The 20392-nt window shown below is 35.4% G+C and overlaps 1 non-coding gene across 1 annotated transcript; it reads left to right on the top strand.

Moving 5' to 3' along the window:
* Nucleotides 1-521: 521 nt before the first annotated feature.
* LOC111562078 lies at nt 522-628 on the top strand. Its single transcript, XR_002745135.2, has one exon. It is a non-coding gene; the product is annotated as a U6 spliceosomal RNA (small nuclear RNA).
* The last annotated feature ends 19764 nt before the right edge of the window (nt 629-20392 follow it).

Raw genomic sequence — 20392 nt, 5'->3', positions numbered from 1 at the left:
ATTGATGGAATATAATAGAAATTACAGAAGTGGACATACACATACATGGTCAATTGATATTCCAAAAAGGTACAAAGTCAATTCCATAGGGAAGAAATAGAATTCTTACAGTGTTCTAGAATAATTGAGTATCCATTTATTTTTTAAAAAAATCTTAATCCATACTTTTCTCTAAATACAAAAATAAACTCAAGGTAGTTCATAAAATTAAAGGAAACACCAAAAACCACAAACCACTAGAAGAAAACGTGAGAGAAAATCTTTTTGATTTTGGGTAAAGTTTTCTTAGATGTAACACCAAATTCACAATATATCAAAGAAATAGTTCATATACGGAACATCATCAAAATTAAGAACTTTTGCTCTTTGAACAACACTGTTAAGGAAGTGAAAACAGAAACCAAACATGGGTAGAAAATATTTGCAAACCGCACATCTAGCAAATAACTTATTTTCAGAATACATAGAGAACTCTCAAAACTCAATATTGAAACAGCAAACAATCCAATTAAAAAGAAAGAGTGTTTGCATTGACAGCACATATACTAAAATTCGAATGATACAGAGTAGATTAGCATGGTTGTTGAGCAAGGATAACACACAAATTTGTGAAGGTTTCATGTTTGAAAAGAAGAAAAGCAAACAGATGATTTGAATAGCTACTTTATCAAAGAATATATATATATATGTCTGTGTGCGTATATAAATATATGGTAAAAAGTACATGAAAAGATGGTCAACCTCATTAATCACTGGAGAAATATAAATTAGAACAATTAGATAACATTGCACACCTATTAGAAATATTAGAAAGTCTAAAATGAAAATACTGATGAGGTGTTAAAATGTTGGTTAAGATGTATAACAACTGAAACCCTCACACACTGCTGGCATAAACACTAAATATAACAACTGCTTTGAAAAATAGTTTTCAGTTTCTTTTTTTTTTTTTTAGCTTTTTTTTCAACGTTTTTATTTATTTTTGGGACAGAGAGAGACAGAGCATGAACGGGGGAGGGGCAGAGAGAGAGGGAGACACAGAATCGGAAACAGGCTCCAGGCTCTGAGCCATCAGCCCAGAGCCTGACGCGGGGCTCGAACTCACGGACCGCGAGATCGTGACCTGGCTGAAGTCGGACGCTTAACCGACTGCGCCACCCAGGCGCCCCATAGTTTTCAGTTTCTTAGGAAGTTAAATATACTTTTACCATATGACCCAGTCATTTCATTTCTAGCTATTGTCGCAATAAAAATGAAAGCATATTTCATTTGCTTGTTCACAAATGTTATTTGTAATAATCCTAACCTGGAATCAATCCTTATCTCCAACAAAAGGTCAATGGATAACAAATTGTATAATTTGGTATACAATGGAATACTACTCAGTTATTAAAAGCAATGAACTATGGATTCAGTTACCAATCTTGAAACAAATGAAAATAATTATGCTGAGTGAAAGAAACCAAACCAAAAAAAGTATGTAGTATTTGATTCTACTTTTATGAAATTCTATGAAATGCAAATCCACCTATAAAGACAGAAAGCAAATAAATAGTTGTCTGGGATGGAGGGAGTGGGTAAAGTATATATAACGCCTTTAAAGATGTAAAACAATAAACACACAATTGCTTTAATATTTCCAATATAAAAAAAAAAAACAAACCAAGGTTGCTGGGGCGCCGGGGTGGCTCAGTCGGTTAAGTGTCCAACTCTTGATTTAGGCTCAGGTCATGATCTCATGGTTCCTATGATCAAGCCCCGCGTTGGGCTCTGCGCTGATGACATGGAGCCTGCATGGAATTCTCTGTCTTTCCTCTCTACCCCTCCTCAATTCGCACACACTCTCTCTCAAAATAACTAAACATTAGGAAAAAAACCCAAGGATGCATGCAATTAACTAAGTGAAGTCTCCTCTTAATGCATAAAAGAAAATATTTCAGTAAGACAAACTTCTAAAGAAGAGAACTATAGATTTGAAGGGTTCTTTACAAATCAGTCATTATTAAAGAATTGCTCATTCTCTTGAAACTATTGCTGAGCCACATGCCATTTTTAAAATATGGAAATTTTGGGGCACCTGGGTGACTCAGTTAGGCATCCGACTTCAGCTCAGGTCATGATCTCATGGTTCATGAGTTGGAGCCCTGCATCAGGTTCTGTGCTGACAGCTCAGATCCTGGAGCCCGCCTTGGATTCTGTGTCTCCCTCCCTCTCTCTGCCCCTCCCCTGCTCAAGCTCTGTCCCTCTCTCTCAAAACTGAATATACTTAAAAAAAATTAAAATATGGAAATTTCATTACTTTTTCTACAAAGTTTTTAATCAATTTGTATGCCTAAATATATTCCCGGCAAGTAACTCATTTAAGGAAAATGATTTTTTTTAAGTTTTTTTTCCTTTAAAGAAATAAAATGCTAGATATAACAAGAATATGGCCTTGTGAAAAGAAGCAGGCGGAAATATATTAGTAGCCACATGTTTCATATAGAAAATCACCTCCTTAAGATGCTCAACTTCACAAATGTGTAAAGAATAGCTCTGTGGCAGGCGGCAAAATGACTCACCAAAGATGTTCTAATTCCTAGAACCTGTGGATTTGTTAAATTCCAGTGCAAAAGGATTAAAGAAGTAGATGGAATTCAGGTGATCAGTGAGTTTTAAAATAGAGTGATTATCCCTATTACCTGCATGGGTTCAAAATAATCACAAGGTTTCTTAAATGTGGAACAGTAAGGCAGTAAGGCAGAGTAATATGATGTAAAAAAGATTCAACCAGCCATTGCTGACTTTGAAGATGGAAGGAAGCCACAAATCAAGTCATGAGGTGGCCTCTAGAAGCTGGAAAGTGCAAAGAAAACTCCCCTCCAGAGCCTCCAGAAAGGCATAGAGCCCTACCAACCCCTTAAGTTTAGTTTGTGGGACCCATTTTGGACTCCTGATCTCCAGAACTGTAAGATAATAAATGTGTGTTGTTTGAAGCCACTAAGTGTGTGGCATTTCATTACAGCAATAGAAAACTAATACAGTCTTTATGCTTTCAATCAGTATAAAAGACTATGGCTCTGCCTGCCAGGAAATTACCATCCTGGGCTTTTATGTCACATGAATGAATGTACGGAAAGACAGTTTTCCTCAAGTCACATAGTAAATTAAATATTCTCTGTGTAGTATCTGTTGAGATCAAACTAGCTACCTCAATTAAAATTTATGAGCTAAGAAAACGAGGGGGCAAAAGTGACAACCAATATTACTTCAAAAATCCTTTAATTGGTTTAAAAACCAGTAGCTTTATACCTTGTGCTTTTCCTTAATAGTTTTGATGGATTTTGTCAACAGGTGCTCTGGTGAAGGTGGAAAGGAGTCTTGGATTTTAATGAAAATAAATCTTGCTGTCACCTCCCAACTGGACAGAGATCTGCTACTGTGGCAAGTGCAATTTGTTTAGAACTTCCATACATGCTTCTCTTTGCCAAACATAACACTGTCATCATCATCATCATCATCATCATCATTATTATTACTACTACCAGTACTGCCACTAATATTTTAGTGCCTCAATTACCTATAGAAAGCCATATTATTTACATCAAAGTAAAGAGCACCATCAAAATTCATAAAATTTTTCAATTATTTTATTACAAACTATGTGGTTTATTTTGGCACGGTGTATGTATTTTTGAGACATTCTAAAAAGCCACAGCAAAAGAAGAAAACTATACAAGTCTCTCCCCACCCACTCGTCATCATCACCAAAGACTGAGTTTTTAACTGACACTCTGAATGGAAATATATTAACTTCTCATTCTTTTATCCAGAAGTCATGTCTAACACTGCCAATGTGTAATACGTGTTCTGACCACCCTATTCTTGACCTCAAATGGCACCTGTCCTCAAATGAAATGGAAGCATTTATACAGGAACTAGAAATGGTGTGTGTCATTACAATATGACAGCCAAAGGGTGTTTTTTTTTAAGTGTTGTTTATTCCAAAAAGCATGCCCTTCACTATTCTAGAATTGTCTCTTGATATTTTTCCGCTAAAAAAAATTTACCAACACTAAAAAAAAAGATAGTTATGTAATATGATAGAGGTGCTAAATATTGCTACAATGGCAATCCTATTATGGCAGCGATCTGTAAATGTATCAAATTAACATGTTGTACACCTTAAATTTACACAATGTTATGTGTAAAGTATATATATTCAATAAATTCTTTATGTAAAAAATAGGACACATTTATGTTGTCTTTAATACTCATTGAATATTGTATATATAGGTCAATGTTTACACACATATCCAAAGAAACCAACAATTTACCAATCCCTCGTGAGATCTGAGCCTCAATTACTTTCCTAATGAAATTTAGCTTAAAAATTTGGAATTTACTCTGTATAGGAAAACAATTGGTCTAGGAAAACTAGACCTGGTGATTAATTTTTATTACACCTTTTCAAGGAGGATGAGAATTCAAGATCATTTATGTATTTTCTCTTGATCTGATAATTATATCTAGTGTTTGAAGTCTCTCATTACCATCTCTTATCCTTTATTATCAAATTTACTTGGTAGAAATGTCAGTGTAACAAGATTTTAATGAGTTGGTTAAACTTTCTCTCTTTTTGAAGTTTATTTATTTATTTTGAGAGAGAGAGGCATGGGGGGCAGAGAGAGAGAGAGAGGGAAAGAGAGAATCCCAAGGAGGCTCTGCACTGTCAGCCTAGAGCCCAGTGTAGGGCTCAAACTTATGAACTATGAGATCGTGCCCTGAACCAAAGTCAAGAGTCAGATGCTTAACTGACTGAACCACCCAGGCAGCCCAGAACTTTCTCATTCTATTCTGACCAAGATAGCCATATTGAATGATATATAAAGTCACAGTTAGTACCTTCTACACCTTGTAGCTTCTTTGAGCCATAATGAAGAACTCTAAGGTAAAATTGGACCAGAAAAAAGCAGACTCTTTGTGGCTATACTAATGAATATGAGAATAAATTAAATGCAATTATCCAAAAAGTTAAAAAAAAAAAAAAAGTATGGTATCAGCAGAAGTATGCTATCAGCAGCTGAGATCTATGTTGAAAAGAAATAACATATAATAGCAGATATCAACTACTTTCCCTACATCAGTTCCTTCCCCGTATCAATATATTCGATTTTTTTATTTTGTAACTGTAATTTCATTTTAATGCTACCTAGCCACATATCTACAAGTTTTCCACAAGTAAAGGGGAAGATTAAAAAAAAAAGAGTTAATTTTTATTGGGGGAGGTTTCTGAAAGATTTTTCAACCAATGAAAGATAATTCAGCCCAAAGTTAGAAAGGAAAATATAACAATCAAGTAACTGGCAGTTGTCCACAGGGAAAGATTGTTCATGAGCCGGCAGGATTGGAACGTTTAGAGAGATGGAAGCTGTGGGTGGAAAGTCACAGCCTACATTAAATAAAGTGGGTTTTGGCAATGCTTTAAACTTGGTGTCGAATCCTCTGTCTGTACACTTTTGTCTCCCAGACAGTCAGTCTCACTGAGGGCAGCAGAGTGAAGGTGGGGGAAGGGAAGCCAGTTGCAGCAATATCCTCTGGACTTGCCAGCTCCCCGGAGGGGATTGTTAGAGGCCCAGCTGAGTCTCATCACAGTCATGGAAAAAAGCCCTCAGTCAATGGTCGGATCCTGGGAACGTATTCCTGAGAGAATCAAAATGGCTTCCACCCTAACGGGGTTACACTGTTGTGTATATTTTGTGTTAAGTGCTTTACAGCCCTATAAATACATCCTTTTCTGTCATATTTTATCAAAATCAGTATGCATTGCATTTAATTTTGAAATAATATTGAAAAAACACTATTAACAATTGGGCATTTGTTGATTTCTTGTCACTGGAAATAAGTGTATTATACACTGAATTTCTTACACCTAAAGGACACTGGAAAGTTTAGGCCTTATCTAGATGTTAAACAACTCATAAAAAAAAATAGTTTACCGGATCATGCTTAATAACATCTTGGGAAATAGAAGAACTAGGATGCACTTCATAAAACATCTGCCTTTATTTTAGAATAAAGTGCTTATATTTATTTCATTTAACATTTAGTGAAAATTGTTGGTATGATAAGCAACACACCTACTGTTTATACTATTTGAGATCCTCCATTATTACCATTTAGTCCTATTTGTTTTCTCCAACTGAGTACCTGAATTTCCCTGTTATCATAAATCTTCAGACAAATGAACTTCTCTGAACACTAAATTTCAAGTTCTAAAATGGAATTTATTGTGATTCTTGTATAATATGTAAATAAGACATCATAAAACATGGATTTAAAAGAAGCTCAAATAGGGGCGCCTGGGTGGCTCAGTTGGTTAAACGTCTGACTTCAGCTCGGGTCATGATCTCACAGTTTGTGGGTTCGAGCCCCCACATCGGGCTCTGTGCTCTTGGTTCAGAGCCGGGAGCCTGATTCAGATTCTGTCTCCTCCGCTCTCCACCCCTCCCCCCTCCCCCCATGCTCTGTCTCTCAAAAAATGAATAAACGTTAAAAAAAAATTTAAAGAAGCTCAAATGAACACATCATCACATATATTTTCCTGATATCACATCAAATTGTTGCATTTTATCTTAAAATTGCCCTTGTAAAGGAGGCATAGTAACAGGAGAAAATAAAAGATGAATAGAAAAAAAAGAGAAAAGGGGAAAAAATGGGTAAGAGTGAGAAGAGGAGGGAAAGTATGATTGAACACTGCTTCTAGTGTAGATGTGTATAAACCTGTTCATTACTTTTCACATCCCATATCATTTTCTCCAAGCTTTCCAAACCAAATAATGGAGATAATTTGCACTAACTCCAAATGGCACCACTTTTACATATTCTCCAAAACGATCATGCTCTGAGTTGTGTACAATTATGTATTTAGAGTCTGGGGTTGGTGAGTGGAGATTAAGGCTCTCTGGAGACTGAATAGCCACAGAAAAAGGAAGTAGAGAAGTTCAAAAAACAAACTTCATAAGATTGCCTTTATCTAGATTTGTATATCTTGCTCTTTTTGTATGCTTATTATGGCTACCGCATTTTGGAAGGATATAGAGAGGACTAAAATCATGATTTTTTTCCCCTAAGGATTTCATGCAGAATCTGGACATTTTTATCTATCTGCAAAGTTGTTGAGTTTTAATGCATCAAAGTGTCAAATGTTGTTATATAATTTACCTTTTAAAATAATCAGGACAGATTACCTTATGCTGTAAAACAAAGAATCACCACCTCTTAGTGGCTTAAAATAACAGAGATAGATTTCGTCATTATGGTATGTGTGTAATCCAGGTTGGCAAAGGGCAACCCACTCACTGGAATTGCTCAGGAGACCACCTTGACTGAAGCTCTGTTGCTATCTAAGCATGAGGTTTCAGGTTAGCTACAATAGGATCAAAGAACACGGAGAATTGAATTTCTGAGGTGCCCAGGAGTGACACTTCACTTTCATTCACATTTCATTGGCCAAAACAAGTCATATGGACAAGGGTAATTTAAAGAATGAATGTTTCTGGAGGGAGAGGAGAATCAGTAATCTCTGGGAACAATATTAGTAACTACCAGTTTGCTTCTCTGATCATCAAATATTGTGTTCACTTTTCTTGTGTAGAACACACCCATCACCACCTCAAAAGAGGCAATGCAAAAGTCCATTCAGGTCATGGTCTGGAATTTTTGAATCCAGGATCTCTGACTAATGTGCATTGGTTTATTCATCAAGTCTTAGTGTGACTTCCCTTGATCTAGAGAATAGGGAGCTAAAAACAGCTAAAATGTGCTACCCTCCCAACCAGATAGACACACAGCAAGTGAGGATGGGAAAGGAAAACAATAAACACTCCCATTCAGAAAGGGAAAGAATGGGGAACTTTCGTTAAACTCTAATTCATGGTAATTCTAAAATTCCAATGGGAAGATATTATGAGGTTCCCTATCCTGGGGGTATGGAATGTTCCTTGGTTATGCCCTGATTGTATTCAGTGGGAGGAACTCCTTTGTTCATTGTTTTTCAAGTCACTAGCTACACCCTCTGGGAGAGTACTCCTTTTCCAATATGTTTCTTGGCCACATCTTAAGTGGCCACTGGGGAATATGTACTTGCTTTCTTAACTCATTTTCTTCCTTTATAAGGTGGAGTGCCCAAAGATCATTTAAAGTCTGGAAGACTCCTCAGAAACTCAGTGAGATTATTATCTATGTGCTTTTAGTCAGCTCCTTGGACTAGTAACCGGATCAACACTACTTTTTTGAGATATAGTTCCCAGAACTACATTTCTATGTTTTCTCTTCCACATTCTTTCTCATTCTCTCTCTCTCTCTCTCTCTCTCTAGCCCCCACCCCCCTCCCCCCACCCCAGCCTCCTTCTCTCTCTTTCTCTTCAGTGTCAGGTATTTTGACACTCTAGGATCTATTAATAATGATTTTTTTTCCTAATTGAAAGGACTTAAGAGTTTTCATTCCTAATTTGCTCTCTGCCCAAATTTAATTTAATCAGTTCAAAGGTTTTAGTAGATTTTGGCTCCACAAAGTATATCTCAATGAAAGATAAGACTTTCATTGTTTGGGATGAAAAAGTAATTTCTGGACTCATTCTATTTCCTTTCCCTTCTGCTTTGGAAACTGGCTGGTTCTTTCCTGGGTTCATTTGTTTCTTGCAATTTATTGCCAAGCTATCTGGTGGTTACCAAAACACATAACCAACATTTTGCTGTCCAACGTATTCCTTTAGAACTACAAGTGCATTGGGAACATGATGTATCTTTCATGTTATTACAGGCCTTCACTAATGTTTCACCATGCTGTAAAGCACAAGTCTCCAACTTTTCAGTTTCCAGTATGATGCCCTACCACCAGCTATTAGATTCCAATGATAATGACAAATGTTTTAAATTTTTGTTAGGAAATCCACAATTTTCATATTCATCAAGACAATCAATTGGTAACAAATAACTCCCAAGCTTTAATGGTTTAAAATAACAATGGCACAAGGCTGTTGCTTTCCTATATACCATCAATTAGCAATTAGAATGTGAAATTAAAAGGGAAACCTGGGTGGCTCAGTCTGTTGAGCATCTGACTTTGGCTCAGGTCATGATCTCACAGCTTGTGAGTTCAAGTCCCACATCAGGCTCTAGGCTGACAGCTCGGAGCCTGGAGCCTGCTTTGGATTCTGCGTCTCTCTCTCTCTCTCTCTCTCTCTGCCCTTCACCCACTCTCATTCTGTCTCTGTCTCTCTCAAAAATAAATAAACATTAAAAAAATTAGAATGTGAAATTTAAAAAAAAGATAGCATTTACAATAGTACCAAAAAGAAAGCTGAAATAATTAGCTTTAAATCTACAAAATATGTTCTGAATCTGTGGAATACTATGAATTATTGATGAAATAAATCAAACAATATCGAAATAAATAGAAAGAAAAGATATTTTCACGGATTGAAAAATTCAATATTGTTATCAGTTTTTCCTAGGCTCATCCATAGATTAAACATAATCTCAATCAAATCCCCACTAGCATTTTTGGAACTATGAAAAAACTATTATTGGAAAGGTAAAGAGCCTAGAATAGTGAACACAATTTTGAGAAACAAGAATAAATTCAGGGCGTTCTCATTATTACATTTCAAGATTTATTATGAAGCTACTGGAATCAAAACAGTCTGGTATTGAGGAAAATGGAAGCCAGATTAATAGTACAGAATAGAGAGCCAAAAAGTAGATCCACGCAGATATAGTTAACTGATATTTGACAAAAATGCAAAGGTAATTCAATGAAGATAAGACAGTCTTTTCAACAGATGGTGCTGAAATAATTAGATGCCCTTATGCAAAAACATAAACTCACACACAGATTTCACATCGTACACAAAATCAACTCAAAATAGACCAAAGATATAAATGTAAAATGCAAAGCTATAAAACTTCTGTAAGAAAAATAGGAGGAAATCTAAATGACCTTGTGTTTGGTTATGAATTTTTAGATACAACACCCAAAGTATCATCCATGGAAGGAAAACAAATGTACTTTATTAAAATTGAAAACTTTTTCTCTGTGAGAGACACTAAGAGAGTGGATAGACAAGCCACAGACTGGAGAAAATATTTGAAATTCACATGTTTGATAAAAGACTTGTATGCAGAATATACAAAGAATACTTTTTTTAAAGTATATTTATTTATTTTGAGAGAGAGTGTGAGAGAGAGCAGGGGGAGGGGCAAAGAGAGGGAGAGACAGAATCCAAAGCAGGCTCCATGGTGCAGTCAACACAGAACCTGATGCGGAGCTCAAACCCACAAACCATGAGATCATGACCTTAGCTGAAATCAAGAGACAGACACTTAACCAACTGAGCCACCCAGGTACCCCACAAAGAACTCTTAAAACAATACAGATTTATTTTGTGCTTATGCTACATGTCGCTAAAGATCAGTAGGGATTTTGCCCATCGTGGTGACTCAGGGAATCAGGCTGATAGAAAATCTGCTGTCACATTAACAGGAGGCTCTAGGGTTACTCTTGTCGGCTGGAGAGAATATAGAGACCGGACAACTATTAATTATTCTTGTTAGTAACTGGCATGCCACCTCTGATCACCTTTTGTGGGCTAAAGAAAATAATAAGACCTAAGATGTGCTCTCAGAAGAAAATTTCCAGTGAAAAATCTGGAAATTTTATTGAGCATCAGGTTACTCATATGTGCACAAACATACGAGAGACCATTTAGATGGTATTTATTAAACATTGCTATCAGGAGCACGCTATGAAGGCACACACACAAGTTGAGCTTTTCCATGGTGTCAACTTTATCCAATCATAAGCAAAATAATCACAATTATAAAGCAGGTTAAGGATTCCAAACTGAATGACATTTCACCATGTGATTAAACTCAGCTTCTTACACAACACACAGAGCAGTACATAAGACAGACCCTATAACAAACAAGATAACGGAAGGGTATAAGAAGTTAAGGAACGAAACTCAAAGCCAGTCTGTAGGTGCGCAGTTGAGATAAGGCCTGGGTCCCATTCAGGTCAGCTCCTGGCACTTACTGAATGTTAGGTTCAAGGACCTAACAGAACTCAGTTCTGTTCAGAGATCAATTGGGCGGAACCTTTGGCAACAGTTGCCTTTTTTTAAGTTTATTTATTTATTTTGAGAGAGAGAGAGTGTGTGTGCAAGAACAAAGTAAGGGCAGAGAGGGAGAGAGAGACACAGAGAATCCCAAGCAGGCTCTGCACTGTTAGTGCAGAGCCTAATGTGGGTCTCCATCTCACAAACTGTGAGATCATGACCGGATCCGAAATCAAGAGTCAGTCGTTTAACCGGCTAAGCCACCCTGGTGCCCCAGTAGTTGCCTATTTTAAGTGGTCAGACATACAGAGGTCATACCTGAAGAGTCTGACAGTTTGTTGCAAAAGTCTTCCCCTTTTTAGAGGGATTTGATTGGTCTTGGGCCCCTGCAGGACCTCCTCTGGTTCTGCTTGTTCTCAGTTCTGGAGTGTCAGCTAATGCTGGTCTCAGCAATATCTTGTAGCTGCGGTACATTTAACTGCTTGCATCACGGCTTGACACAGGCTCCCACTTGACATGAGAGACTCCATTTTGCTCTCCACAGTTGCATATATAGATCAAACTCCCTACCCTCACAAAAATGACTATATTGCAATAAAAAATTGTGGCATATTAAAAAAAAAGACATTGCATACATAACATTAGAGATTTCATGGTATAGGAACCTAGTTACTTCCCATCTTTACAAGAGATTGAAAGTCTGAAGCATTAAAATATTCAACTTTTATTTTAGATATTGGATTGTAATTTAATCATTAGATATCCATCTTAGAAAATTGTGAGGGATGCCTGGGTGGCTCAGTCGATTAAGTGTCTGACTCTTGATTTTGGCTCAGGTAGGATTGAGCCCTACCTCAGACTGCATGTTGAGTATGGAGCCTGCTTGAGATTCTCTCTCTCCCTCACTGCCTCTCCCCGCCTTTGAATTTTCTCTCTCTCTCAAAATAAAAATAAATAAATGAACATTAAAAAAACGTAAGATCTTTGAGAAGACAAAGATAAAAGAAAACAAATATGCCTTTTGAAAGTGACTGTATACAGCCAAGATTGTTAGAAACAAAATAACTTTAGAGGAATGTTTAATAAAACCATGTAAACCTCGGTGGTTTCTTCTAAAGTTGCTGAATTCTTTGGTTCAATTAGATCTCTAAAGTGAACTTAAAAACAATAAAAACATGAGAAGGCCACATGAGGGGTTTCCTGACTCAAAGGAAAACCACTACATTCAACCAAGTTGTAGAAGTTTTTAGGTTGAAAGAACTTCCATGTGAGACCTGCAAATGAATTACTCAAATTTTACTCACTTACATAAATATTTTAAAATTAAATAAGAAGTTACTATCACAACCCACTGTCATTTAAATAGGTCCCTCTAAATTTTTATGCAAGCTTTGGTGGTCTTACTTCTTTGGAATTTTTTCACCCTTCAGTTAAATTCAGTACAGAAGTATTTAATTAATAAAAACTTCTTTCAACAAAGAGTGTAATTGCAATTGTCATTGGAATTTTAAAAAAATCAATAAATGGAGTGATCAGGAAGCTTGTTTCCTCAGCTCCATGAACTTGACTGATGAAAGAAGTTTAAGTTCAATGAATATTAGTAGTTAAGCATAAATTTAGGGGAAAAAAATCTCTAATTACTAATCAATTTGATGTTTCTTTTTCTACTTCAATACAACCAAGAATCGTAGGCAAACACCACATAAAATGCTGTTTTGTTTTTGTTTTTTGGTTTTTTTTGGTGGTGGTGGGTTCTTTTTTTTTGTTTTTGTTTTTTGTTTGTTTGTTTTTTACAATAATCAACTTTTAAATTTTTTTTCATGGTTAGTACTATCACAAATTGTTGGCCTGAAAAGAATAAACTGACAAGAAATTTTTATAGATCTCAGTTTTAAAAAATAGATGAAAGCAACCCCTGCTAACTTCTGCAAAGAGTATTCAAGTCTGTGGTCTCAGTGATAAATTGTGGGAACTGGGATAAATGACAGCTCAGAGTTATAAACTATATGCTCTTTGAAATAAATGGCATATTGAATGTTGCCTTAAACATTTCAGGGTTTAAAAAGGCTCACAAGCAAATTTGCCCACAAAGAAATTGTTGTTTATTAGTCTTTCAAATGAATTTTCAAAAAAAAATGAATATTCTTTCTATTTTACCAAGTTTGTGCTTGCCCAATCCATATTTGATTGTTGCCATTTCCTCTCCCATTAACTCAAGAGTAATAACACAAAATGACCTCATCCACATCTCACAAATACATATGCATACAATGGGTTTCTCTATACACTATAGACAATTTTCTTAATACACACACACATACACACACGAATAAAGAAAGCACAGGCTAGAAAAAGTAGATACTAGCATTTTTGGTTTCAAATTCTTTTTTTATTTAAAAATTTTTTTTTCATGTTTATTTACTTTTTGGGGGGGGAGGGGCAGAGAGAGAGGGAGACACAGAATCCGAAGCAGGCTCCAGGCTCTGAGCTTCCAGCACAGAGCTAGACACAGGACTCGAACCACAAACTGCGAGATCATGACCTGAGCCAAAGTCAGACGCTTAACCGACTGAGCCTCCCAGGTGCCCCTCAAATTCTTTTTTTAATCTGCATGACCTTGGGCAAGTCATTAGGCCAATTTTGCCTTAGATCCTTTAACTGTAAAATGGAAAAAAAAATAACAACTATCTCAAAGGGTTTTTGTGTTATATGAGTTGATACATACAAAGCACAAATCCTGGCATATAGTTAAATAAAGGCTGGATCAGTTTTAGTCATTATATAAAATGCACTATCTGATATTCATGAAATTGTTATGACCAGTTTCTTTTACATCATTCTATCCAGATTGCCTTCATACTGACAGCTTAATCTGGTACAAATCAGCTTCTGAGATACTTTATGAATGCTTTTCTCCAGGCCTTGACATTATCTCAGGGGACATTGTTCATTTTCATCATTGTCATCCTTAAACTATTAACCCCTTTATCAGTGCATTTCTCAATCTCTCTGCATGTATCCAAGAACTACTGTCATCCAAAGGCAAGATCAATTTTACAGGTTGTTGTAAGCTATTTTAGAAAGAGATGATATCCCCTTTGAGTTTTTATGATATTTAACATATTTTCAAAATTTAGAATGGCCTAAAGCCTCTGTCCCTGTTGGCTAATTAGGACCAGAATGGCCCTATTAATATAAGCTATGTCAAAATCAAAATTCACTTCTGTTGTCAGATATTTTTTGAAAGATTGAGGGACATAATTTAATAACTATTCCCAACTCAGCTCTGATTATCTGATGGCTTCCAGTTAACTTTGCCTTTGTTTCCTTTTCATTTACTTTTACAATGTTTGGTTATAGTATAACTATAGAAATGTTCAATTACATTTTTGAGTAAAATATTTTATGGGAATATCAGTTGCAATTTTATTTCTCAATTATGGAGACTGTTCTTTTGTACCTACGCTTCTTGCCAACTAAATAAGTATGGTTTCCTCTTGTCTCAATAGTAAGGGATAAGGCAAATTTTTACCCTTTGTTTTAGTTTGTAGATCAGAGACAGAGAGAGTTTATGAGGTTTCTACTAGAGCTGATGATTAGTGGGTAAAGCTGTTCTGGGGGATGGCTATCTCTACTGCCTGCATGGGCAGCCATGTTACAGAATTTGTGACCTCATCGCTCTCTTGCTTCAGCAATCCAGTGGCAACATCCTTAGGCTGGTTCCTGGCCTTAACCATGAATGGTGGGGTAAAGTGAGCCAATCCAATCAGATTCCTTTCGTAAAATCTGAATCAGATGCAGAAAATGATTTACCAATTAGGAAAAAGGGCGTAACCTGAAAAATTACAATACAGAGTGACTATAGCAAATATATAGCATTTATATACACGAAGCTAAAGTTCTGAGACATCGAGGGAAATTTGTTGTGAAAAATACATTAAGAGGAAAACCCTGCGGCGAATTAGAGAAATAAGATGGATGCTAAGACTCCCTGAGCACACACCACCATTCTGGTTCTCATTGTTGTCCTTTCCCTTACACTTGTAACAACTTCAAGAAGTTCGCTATGTATTTTTATTTTTTTAACAGCAGCATGTACAAATTTTTATATAAGAGATAATATCCCTAGGTAGGAGCAGTAAATAGTATGCATGATTTATGCTAAGTTTTATTATTTGGAAGAAATGAGGACTAAGAACAAATTTCCTAATGATGAATTATTTAGCACATGAATGCATTGGACAGGGACTCTCTGGAATGGCTTAGAAATAGAATAGTTTATCATTTGGTGGAATAAGTTAGATTTCTGTTTGCCTGGAGAAAATTTGAATAAATGCTATACCAGAGCCCTCCCTTGAAAAATATATTGGATTTATTTTTAAATAATTGTTTTCTGTGTAGTATGCCTTTATAACTATTAACTTTATATACAGAAAATTAAAGCCAAGGTGGTATGCATTAGTTTTCTATTTCTGTGTAACAATTACCACAATTGTAATGACTTAAAATAATGTCCATTTATCAGTTCACTTCTACTGGAAGTTTGGTATGGTGTACCTGTATTCTCTGCTCAGGGTATCACAAGGCGGAAATCAATACATTGCCTGGTTGAGTTCTCATCCGCAAGCTCAGAGAAGACACTACTTCCAAGTTCATTCTTATTCCTTGCAGTTGCAGGGCTGAGGTCTTCATTTCCTTGCTGCAGAGAACTACTCCCAGCTCCTAGAGATCACCCACATTCTATGCCATACCCTTATGTCTTCAAATCAGCATTGGTGTGTGACATTTGTATTTTGAATTTCTGACTTCTTCTTCTGTAACAAGACTCAGAAAACTCTTGGCTTTTAAAGGATTCTAGTGACTAGAATAATCACTGAATAATCTGTCTTCTTTAGAATCACCCATTCCATAGAACAGAATGTAATCATGGGAGTAATATCTATTTTATTCACAGTTTCAAAGATTAAGACAGAATATTTTGGGAGTCATCTTAGAGTTATGTCTACCACAATGATTTTTTTATACATATTTAGATAGAGTTAGACTTGTTAACACCTACGTAATTGGAAATTTGAAATGTGATTTCTACAAATTTTTAAAGTTGTTCAATATTTAATATTATTAGGTCAAGGGAAATTATAATTAGCCAACATACAATGAAATAAATAAATGAAATACAAATGTAAGTAGAAAAATCAGGTACATGGTAGTCATTTCTAGTAATTTAATGAAGACCACAAAGAAAGATTTCAATTGCCTACTAATGATAAGTAGAGATAAGGCACAATAAGACATTTAATTATTTCATTAAACATTTAGTCAAAGAAAAATTATTTGGTGACCTATACAGAATTCACTATAGACAAATAATATTAGCTGATATCTGTAGTAAATAGAAGGAAAAAATTAAAAGTGACAACCTAGTCAATTTGAATATCATCTGTTGTATGGTACTAAGATAATCACATTGAGATTGAAGAAGAAAGTATAAGGGATTTTCAATTCACACCCCTTTACTTTACTGCAGAAGAAACTGTGATTCAGAGAGATTGTGCCTTGCGCAAGAAGATATGGCTATTTGATGGCAAAACTGAGACTGGAGTGCCCATCTCTAATTCCAGAACTTTGTTTCTTCTGCTACAACTGACATCACTGACACCCATCATAGTTGGTTAGGACATTGTCTCAAGTGGTTTCTAAGTATGAGTCTGCAACTCTATTCAGTCCCTTCCTCTACCCTGAAAAGAACTGAAGAAGTAGTCACTGTAAACCAAATAAAAAAGTAAGAGTCCAGCTTTTAAGAGTAAATAAAAAGAGCAACTTGACTAACGATGTGCCTGCTTATGAAACAACAAGGCATAACAAAAACACCCTAGACTTGGAATCAAGAATACAGGATACAAGCCTTTGGCTCTGCCACTGGCTGGCTTTAGACAAGTTACTGAATTTCTTATAACCTCAGTTTTCTCATTTTAAAATGTCAAAATAATGTTTTCTGATTCACAGAATTGCTTTGAGATACATGTGAAAGTACTGAGAAACAAAGTAGAATGGTGGATTGGTATTGTGAAATTTTCGACAATAGATTTAATTGTGTATTATCGTGCTGATTCTTAACCATGAAATATTCTATATCATATCATTCTGCTACAGATTTGTGGCAGCTAGAATTAATTCTTATGATTCTTTTTAGTTGGCAAAGCCCTTTCTTGATCAGAATCAACCCTATTCCATGAACTCTGATTTACAGAATATAATAGCCAACACTGTTGGAATCATTCATGTGGACTGCGGGCAGGAATTTTGGTATCTGGACTGAGCCTTAAAGAATTTGAGCCAAGGAAAACCTTTCGTCAAAATACAAGGACTCTAGACTTATTTTTCTTGAATAATAGAGCTCTTAAATATAAAACAAAAAGTTGTGATGGCCGTCAAAAGCACATCTCATCATAATTATCAAGGATACTCCCTCAAATGAAAAGTACAGTTTAGAAACTGGTTAAAATAATCATTCAGGATGCTTCTCAAATCAGTTATAGTATTGTGGGGCTGGAGAAAATGAGAGATGATCCAGCTCAGCCTGGTCACTTGACGGGGGAGGAAACTGAGATGCACAGCTTACTGTATGGATGAAGGTCTCTAAAATCCAGGAAGTTTCTCCGGGTTTAATGTATTTTGTATTACTTGTACAACTTTTCAAGCAAGTACATTTTCGTCTTTTCAGCCAAAAATATCTTCCAGTTTATCAAGATTGAGGAACTGAAATATTAATTATTCTTCTCTAAGAAATTTGAAGTTGTTTAAATTAGCTATCTTTACTATAATCAGTTTTTGAAGTCAGCTTAGCTTTTTCTTTTTAAGATATATCAGTGAAATAACAGTATTCTTCAGGTTCCTACACAAAAGTGCTTTTTAAACTTAATTGCATATTGAAATCAACAGGGAGGCTTTAAGAAATACAGATGTTTGCATCTCACTTCCAGAGATTTTGGTTTGTTTAATCTGAGATGTGATCTGGGTTGGGTCTTCTAAAAAAAAAATCCCTAGATGATTCCATCATGCAGTCAGAGTTGAGAACCACTGCAAGATCAACAAAGTAAGCAGGATTGGCAGCAATAATCTAAGCTATTGGTGATATAATGCCGGTGTCTTTCTTCTGTACCTTGTGAGTTCTTTTATGAATTGACTAGAACATTAAATGGAGAGTTGGTACATATTGTTCCTACTGTTACAAACATTTTTAAAGTGCCTTCTAAGTGTCCAAATATTTGCTCAACACTGGTAATATAAATGCAAATAACATATATTCCCTGTCCCTGAGGTTCTCTGTCATGGTAGGGTCAGATTATGAAGAATTTGTGTCATTGACAAATATAAGACATGAGAAGAATGTTAAGATGAGGCATGCATGGCTGATTTTGCCTAATGACATCATCCATCAATAATAATAGTTGTGCATGAGACATTTCTATCTACATCCAGATATAGTTCCTCAGAATGCAAGATGTCATTCTGATGAAAAAAATAAAGGAAAACAGTTCTTGGAGAGGACACCTGGTTTTCCAAATTCAGTCAAATAACATGGATGGAGAATAGCCATCCTACTCCCTTGTTGTGCTGGAAGTATGTGTGATTTTGCATGAGTCAATTGGAATTAAAGAACAGTCATTACAGTTCAAGAAAAACACTTCTGCAGATCCCTGAACACACCCTGTTCATTCATGCTCCCCTTCAGGAGTATGAATACTTCTCTCCAACAACATACCATGCAGATTCTTGCCAACCTGAGGGATAGGATCCAGAAGGTATATAAATAGTTATGAGGAACAGATGACAAAATTTGCCTTTAGAAATGACCTAGAATAATTTTAAATAGGAAGTCTCTGCTACTGAAAGGAATTGAAAAACCAATTTTCTTTCTAAGTACAATATCTATTTTATGTTTTATTTTATGCACATATGAAATAAATTTTTAAAATACTTGGAAAATGACACAAGAAACAATCAATAAATTAAAACATGTATTTTGTCTACTTGGTGTATATGCTATGAACTAACTATTGAATGTCAACCTCAAATACTACTGGGTACTATTTGAGTATAACGATGATCATAATACAAGCTCAATGATCAAGAATAAAAAATAGATCTCTATATGATGGGATTTACCAAAATTGAGATTAAAATTCTTAGAGAACTAGATTAAGCTCTCTGAGGTTGTAATTTTTTTTTCACCGTTAAAAATTCTTTTTTATAATTTTTTTTAATGGAGATATAATTGAATGATAGAGAACATTATATAAGTTTAAGGGGTACAACATATTGCTTTGATACATTTATATTACATTATGATTGCCATTGTAGCATTAGCTAACACAGCCTTGATGCCACATAATTGTTAATTCTTCTAGTGGTGGGAACAATTAAGATCCAGTCTCCAAGAAAGTTTAATGTGCAGCATTATTCACAAAAGCCAAGATCTGGAAATAACATAGTGTCTGTCACTGGATGAATGTTTAAAGAAGATGTTGTGTATATGCTACTCAGGCATGAGAAAAAAGGAAATCCTACCATTTTCAATAACATGGCTGGACCTTGAGGACATTATGCTAAGTGAGATGAGTCAGACAAAGAAAAACAAATCCTCTATGATAGCTCTGATATGTGGAATCTAAAAAGAAATGAATTCCAAAAAACAGATAGTGAAGTGGTGGTCACCAAGAGCTAAGAAGTTGGGGAATAAGAGATATTGTTTAGGGTACATACTTGGAACTAGTACATAGATAAGTCCTGGAGATCTAATACACAGGACCATTTTAGCTATTAGGAACATTCTGAGTGTTTGGGAGATTTATTTGTTGAATGAATGAAGAGGGATCTTTAGAAGCTAAATGTGCATTTGCCACGTTCTCATTCTAAAGTATTCAGAGTCTGGTCTTAGTGTTTCTTCCCATGTAGTTGTTTTTATAGCTTTTTTAAAAAGAAGGAATGTCTTATACAAATTTTGATTTGATGATACTAACAGTAAAGTGACACATAATAATTACTTTATTATGTTATAGGACACATTTAGCTGAGAATTTTATAACTGATAAACAATCTTAGAATCAATGAACACCTAAAAAACATTTTAAAATAAAAATATAGAATGGATTTTGATATCTTGTGTGATAATTAAAAAACATTTATACCTTCATAGGCGTTACATATGCATTGAATTTATACATTGATTTCCAAAGAGTTGGCTATGATAAAATATTGACTATATAGCCTTGTGAATATAGATTCTTCAT

Source organism: Felis catus, chromosome C1 (genome assembly GCF_018350175.1).
Source record: "Felis catus isolate Fca126 chromosome C1, F.catus_Fca126_mat1.0, whole genome shotgun sequence".
NCBI lineage: Eukaryota > Metazoa > Chordata > Mammalia > Carnivora > Felidae > Felis > Felis catus.
This window is presented reverse-complemented; position numbering and strand designations above follow the sequence as displayed.